The sequence below is a fragment of the Mastomys coucha genome, unplaced genomic scaffold (assembly GCF_008632895.1).
Source record: "Mastomys coucha isolate ucsf_1 unplaced genomic scaffold, UCSF_Mcou_1 pScaffold21, whole genome shotgun sequence".
NCBI lineage: Eukaryota > Metazoa > Chordata > Mammalia > Rodentia > Muridae > Mastomys > Mastomys coucha.
The window spans coordinates 92,810,764-92,818,238 of record NW_022196904.1 but is presented as its reverse complement, the minus strand read 5'-3'; the positions used below and the strand labels follow the sequence as shown (position 1 = coordinate 92,818,238).

The window sequence follows — 7,475 nt, the reverse complement described above, 5'->3', positions numbered from 1 at the left end:
AAACTCCAAGTATTTAGGCTTTAAATATAAGAGAATACTTGTTTTCAACCATTTCAAGCATATTACTGGAGAGAAACATTATAAATTACAAACAGTAATTATCACAGTGTATTATAAATACTGTACCATTCTGCTGGAGGAAGAATGTCACTTTTAAACAAAATATCAACTCTATAAAATATTATAAAGGTAAGGATTGAGACAACTTTTTATTTATGCTTACATAATATTAGGAAAAGCTGTCACCATGCAAACTATGTATCATATTATTGATTTGTGTTAAATTTATTAACTAGTGGAAATCTTGACAAGGAAATATGGGTGTTAAAAGCCAGAAACTTAAGCCGGGCAGTGGTGGCACACGCCTTTAATCCCAGCACTTGGGAGGCAGAGACAGGCAGATTTCTGAGTTCGAGACCAGCCTGGTCTACAGAGTGAGTTCCAGGACAGTCAAGGCTACACAGAGAAACCCTGTCTCAAAAAAAAAAAAAAAAAGCCAGAAACTTTCAGAAGTAGACAAAGTAATTTAGTATTAGAAATATGCAATATGGAGATGAAATTATAAAACACCTTACTGAAACTTTTAGTTAATTGTTTATTCATCTTGTATTTTGTACACAAATATACTATGTATTTAAACTCCAGCAATTATTAGGATTTATTGGACAAAATCAACATTCTCCCTTTTTTTGATGGATTTTCAGTCTAGTAGGAGATATAGATATTAAACTAACAAATACACAGGAAAATATATACTCACAGATTAAGATTAATGTTTTCATGCATATTCAGACCCCAAGGAAGAAATTTCTCTGTAAGACGGTAAGATAGGTTAGTGTTTTTAGGGTAAAGTAAATACTTACTTATAGAGCATAATTATAAGTGGACTATGAATGACAGTTTGGTAGCATCATGTCATAGGGAGATTATGAATAAAACATATAAGCTGAACTATAGTATACTGCGTGCTAAGCAGATACAAAGTTACATAAAGATAAGAAAAATGTAAAGGAAGATCACATATTTCATTTTCTTGTACTGAGAATTTATTTTTCACATTATTGACTTCAGGCTTCCATTAGACAAACTGGTTTAACTGGACTCTAAGACAGTAAAAAACTAATTCGTTATCTAGGCTACATTTGTGGGTGAAATTTTGAGCTCCATGAGCATATTTGCGTTTCCTTAAAGGGCCAGGCAGACGCTGAAGGGTGAGTTCAGCAGATCATAAACAACAAGGAAATGTGGAATTGCAATCCAGAATGCAAGCCTACTGAAAAACAAGGGAGAGGATGAGGATTTGAGGGTGGCTTGCAAGTGTCACTGGAGTGTAGAAGACTGCCATTGCAGTGTAAGAGGGAGGCACTTTTACATGCCACGTTTACCCAAGGAAATAAGGGTAATTGTTATTCTGTACTTAATTTAATTGTCACGGGATACTACGCAAATCACAGAAATTCTTTAGTATTAATATGTGATAAAGGATGAGAATGTAATGTGTGAAGTAGAAACTAGAGGACTTACGAGTAAGAGACATAAGGAAAAAATATTTCACATGTCAGGAGAGCTATCTGTTTTTAGGAAAGCACAAGATGAGTGGCATGGGACGGGGTTTCTCTGTGTAGCCCTGGCTATCTTGGAACTCATTCTGTAGACTAGGCTGGCCTAGAACTCAGAAATTTACCTGCCTCTGCCTCCCAAGTGCTGGGTTTAAAGGCATGCACCACCACTGCCCGGCACAGAATCTCAATTTAATCAATGTATTTCTTCTTGTCAGGACAGAGTGAGAACCCATGGCTGTGATTGCATACCAAGGTGTACCTCATGTTTGCAGTTACAAAGTGACAATTCAACTCTGTGATGACTAACCTAGATCAATGAGGATTCACTTTTACCACTTTAGAAAACCAGAAACATGAGCCCTGGATATCAATTTTCTCTACCTTCTACATATTTAAGTATGAGAACAGTATACCCTCATTTTATAAATGAACAAACAGAACAGCAATCTCTCATAAGATTGAGCAATCTGAAAGCGTCTTTGACATGCAACAAGTGAGTACTGGGGATTCAGGGGACCAGGGAGAAAGATAATAAGGTCTGTTGTTATTCATCCACCAGCTTTCTCACCTCTTTTCTTCAATTTCTACATGGATGTTAATAAGTGTGACTCTACAGATTTGAGCTAACTTCATTTTGTTTCAAATGCAGGTGAAAACTTATCTCTACTGTTGGTGTCATGGGAGCAGAGAACAATGAAAGTGTTCACCTCCTATCAGTCTTCCTGACTGGCATTCCAGGACTGGAGGCCCAACATGGCTGGCTCTCCATTCCCCTTTTCATCATGTATATGGTTGCCATTGTGGGCAACAGCCTAATCATGGCAGCAGTGCAGGAAGACTCAGCTCTCCACGAGCCAATGTACCTGTTCCTCTCCATGCTGGCCATTTCTGAGGTGGGAGTCTCTGTGTTCACACTGTCCACTGTCATGGGCATTCTTTGGTTTGCTGCCTACAGAATTGACTTTGATGGCTGTTTGGCAAAATGTTCTTCATTCAAACTTTCTCTGGAATGGAGTCAGGAGTCCTGTTGGCTATGAGTTATGACCGCTTTGTAGCCATCTATAATCCTCTGCGTTATACAGCCATTCTAACCCTGCCTCGGATCATATCCATGGGTCTGGGTATTACACTAAAGAGTGTTGTACTCATGGCCCCACTCCCAATTCTTTTAAAACAGCTTCCATATTGTCACATGAATATTCTCTCCCTTTACTATTTCCTCCACTCAGACTTGATCCATTATTCTTGCATTTATAAACCTTGATTGTAATTCTTCCACAAGGAGAGTTTTCTGTTAGGTATTTTGAAAAGGAAAAGAGAAATTCAAAGCATTACTACAAGCTTGACTCTGAATGATAAACCTCATACTCACAGCTTACATTTTACTGACTGACATACATGTCCATACATTTCCATCTTTTCTTCTTTAATCATATATGCTAATTGAATATAGAAATAATAAATCTATCCTTTATTCCATCCCAACTCTTACAAAATAGCCAGTTAACATTAGCTTTACGATTTAATATTATTTAAATTAAAATAAATAAAAATTTATTTTTATGGAATTCTTAGCAATCCCTAAGGAGATTGATTCTGGGAATTTCATTTTGAATTAGCATACTTTTTGTTTGCAATCAGATATTCATGGTTTTAACATTTTCTTCCTTATGAAAGAACTCCATTTCACTCTGAAAACTGTCCATGTTTAAATAATAAATGGTAATCTATCTATGAGGACACATTGCTATATAAGGAACTGATTCTTCATCCAACCCACCATCCAATAGTTTCCACATCTAGATTTTATGTTTTTTATGTTTAGTTTTCTAAAGACTCTGGAATGTACATTGACTGAATGATTTTAACTGAGGCATATAGTAAAATAGGAACAGTCTCAGCTTTTCAGGCATCATGCATGGATAGTCTATCTTCCCCCTTTCTTCCTTCTCTTCCCTCAACCTCCATCAGCCTCTGAGTGCTGTGACCTATGTTTGTTCTCTTCCCTGACCTTTGCCTCAGCTCTACTAGCACAAGTCCAGTTGTTTCTTTGTCCACCTGCCTGTGATCTAACAGAAAGTGTCATAAAATGGCAATGACCATACTTTTACATACTAAACTGCAGCTCCGGTTTTTGTTTGTTTGTTTGTTTATTTTTTTGTGTGTTTGTTCTTTTTGAGACAGGGTTTCTCTGAATAGCCCTGGCTGTCCTGGAGCTCTGGCTGTAGTTTGAGGCCCAGGCTGGCCTCGAACTAATCTTCCTGTCTCTGCCTCCCAAGTGCTGGGATTAAAGGCATCCGCCACCACTGCCTCGCCTTCAGCTCCGTTTTTAGAGTTGGTTCATTGGCCTAGTACCCTTTTCACCTCAAGACCTCCAATTACAATGATAATATTTTCCATTTTGTAGTGTTAGTTCAGCAGTCACTGATACACAGTAATGTTTTGAAGTGCTTCTTTTGTTTGAAACAGAAATGACAAAAAAATTCATCAGTGGACCTTCTTTTCCTCAGGCTCCTCTCCATTTCCATCCCTGTAATTTTTTCAGACAGGAACAATTATTGGTCAGAGTTGTGACTGTGGGCTGGCCCTCTTCTTCCTCAGTTGATGCCCACTCTTCCTGCTGGAGGTGGCCTCTATAAGTTCCCTTTCCCTACTGTCCGGAATTTCATCTAAGGTCCCTCCCTTTGAATCCTGAGAGTCTCTCACCTCGTCAGTCTCTGGTGCATTCTGTAAGGTCCTCCCACCAACCTCCTGACTTCCAGGGCTTCAGTCCTTTTCCCTTATCCAATACCAGATCAGGTTCCCCACCCCCCTTCACTCCCTCTACCCAGCCCACCTATCTTTGCCCTCTCCCACCCACCTTCCTTCCCAGATCCTTCCCTCCCTCCCCACTTGTGATTGCTTTCTTCTACCTCCCAAGTGGGACTGAGGCATCCTCACTTGGGCACTTCAGCATGTTGACATCTTTGAGTTCTTTAGACTGTATCTTGAGTATTCTCTACATTATTTATTTATTGTTTTTTTTTTTTAGCTAATATCCACTTAGTGAGTACATACCATGCACGTCCTTTTGGGTCTGAGTTACTTCACTCAGGATGATATTTTGTAGTTCTATTCATTTGCCTGCAGAACTTGGAATGTCCTTGTTCTTAACAGCTGAGTAGTATTTCATTTTGTTAATGAACAACATTTTCTACACTTTCTGTGTCCATTCTTCTGTCGTGGGACATCTGGTTTCTTTCCAGCTTCTGGCTTTCACAAAAAACGCTGCTATGAACATAGTGGAGCATGTGCCCCTGTGGCATGGTGGGGCATCTTTTGGGTATATTCCCAAGAGTGGTATAGCTGGGTCTTCAGGTAGATCTATTTCCAATTTTCTGAGGAACTTCCAGATTGATTTTCAGAGTGCTTGTACTAGTTTGCTATCCCATCAGCAGTGGAGGAGTGTTTCTCTTTCTCCACATCCTCTCCAACATGTGTTATCACCTGTGACTTTGATCTTAGCCATTCTTTCTGGTGTAAGGTCAAATCTCAGGGTCGTTTTCATTTGCATTTCTCTGATCACTAAGGACTTTGAACATTTCTTTAGGTGCTTCTTTTTTCCTCAGTTGTGAAATCTTGGTTTAGTTCTATACTACATTTTTTGATTAGCACAAACAGATAGATGCTGGACTTGAGTGTGTGGACCACTGGTGATGCATGCTTGACAAGACGATACATCACAGATGTATTATATAATACAGAGAAATGATACACCAATCATAGGCACATAATATATAAGCTCTGCACAGATGTGTGACACATATGTGATGAGTGTCTTCTTCCGGCACTTGCCATATGAAATATCCATCACTGTATAAAGAATGAGTCCATAGAGGCCACAATGAGAAGGTCCAGCAACAGGCCCAAAGTGGGATCCAGCTCAATGGGAGTTCCCAAGGCCTGACACTATCACTGAGGCTATGGAGCACTCACAGAAAGGGACATAGCATGATCACACCCCGGGAGACCATACAAGCAGCTGAAAGAATTAGATGCAGATATTTGCTCCCAACCTGTGGACAGAAGCAGCTGACCCATGTTGTTGATATAGGGAAAGCTGAAAGAAGCTGAGGAGAAGGTCGATCCTGTAGGAGGACCAGCTGTCTCAATTAATCTAGACCCCTGGGATCTCTCAAACACTCGATCACCAAACAGGAAGCATACACCAGCTGATATGAGGCCCCCAACACACATACAGTAGAGAAGTGCCAGGTCTGTGTTCATTCAGAGATGATGCACCTAACCTTCAAGAAACTGGAGGCCACAGGGAAGTTAGAGGTCAGGTGGGCTGGGGTTGGGTGTGGGAGACCAGATGTCTCAATTAATCTAGACCACTGGGATCTCTCAAACACTGGACCACCAAACAGGCAGCATACACAAGCTGATATGAAGCCCCTAACACTCATACAGTAGAGAAGTGCCAGGTCTGTGTTCATTCAGAGATGATGCACCTAACCTTCAACAGACTGGAGGCCACAGGGAGGTTAGAGTTCTGGTGGGCTGGGGGTGGGGGTGGGGACATTCACGTGGAGACATGTGGGCAGGAGGTATGAAACGTGGAACAGTTGAAGGATGGACGGGGGGAATAAAGTGGAGTGTAGAAAAGTAAATTAATTAAATAATTTAAAAATAAATAGTTTGTTTATATATTTTCTAAGACAACAGAAATCTGTCTAACTTCAGTATCTTTAGGTTGATAGCTAATATTTTATAATACATGTACGTAGATGGTGAGAATTCATTTTCAGAGATGATATAGCAGGTTTACAACAGTTCACCATACACTTCATGCAGTTATATTTATAATGATTTAATAATTGATGTCAATGATTTGAGAATATATTCTTTAACAGATATTTACATCAATACATTTGTTGCTGCTAACTCATTTTTTTAAAATTTTTGCCGCCAACAAAGTTTTGACTGTGAAATATATTATTATGTTCAAGTTATTTTAATATTTATTCTATTATGAAAGTATGTGACAAAACATGCATACATATGTAAATATGTATTTTCATACTAGCTATCCTGTGCTATTTTTAAAGAGCCCATGAATTTGAAAGAGAGCAAGTCAGGTATATAGGAGGTATTTGGAGGACTAGAAGAGAAGGGCAGTACCCCCAGAGCTTCCAGGGGCTAAACCACCAACCAAAGAGTACACATGGAGGGACTCATGGCTCCAGCCTTATATGTAGCAGAGGATGGCTTAGTTGGTCATCATTAGAAGGAGAGACCCTTGGTCATGTGAAGGCTCTATGCCCCAGTGCATGGGAATACCAGGGCTAGGAAGCAGGAGTGGGTGGGTTGATGAGCAGGAAGAGAGGGAATGAGATAGTGGGTTTTTGGAGGGGAAACAAGGAAAGCAGACAACATTTGAAATGTAAACAAAGAAAATATCTACTAAAAAAAGAGAAAAGCAGTAGGCTATAATATAATCTCAAAAATAAAAGAAATGGGTTTTAAAAATTGAAAACACATTGAGTATATAATTTATGTAAACAATAGAAGCCTTGAAAATGTATATATTACATAAAAAATGTGGGTATGAACTGAACTCTTAATGAGATGAATGGGTTTTGATCCCACATAAGTATTTGTTAATATATGAGACCTAGGTCGGCCTGCATTTTACTTTTCTTTTTCCCGTAACGGTTAATACTGGAAAGCTTGATAACAGAAACAAGAAAGTGACATCAGTGTTCTGTTACTGCCCAGAGCCATTGCTGAGTGGATGCTTATGGAACCAAATCACACAGTGTATGTGACTCAGTATGGAATTCGTTAAAATGTTTTCAAATTACTATTTTCCCAAACTCCTAGCTTCTCAAACTTCTTCCACTTCAGCTCTTGGTATGTAGTGTTCATTTG

General features: G+C 39.3%; 2 pseudogenes; one reads left to right on the top strand and one right to left on the bottom strand.

Annotated features, from left to right (window-relative positions):
- Positions 1–2,239: 2,239 nt before the first annotated feature.
- On the top strand, positions 2,240–2,826 carry LOC116101320 (annotated as a pseudogene).
- Positions 2,827–3,519: 693 nt separating this feature from the next.
- LOC116101319 overlaps positions 3,520–7,475 on the bottom strand; it is a 13,804-nt pseudogene continuing 9,848 nt past the window's right edge.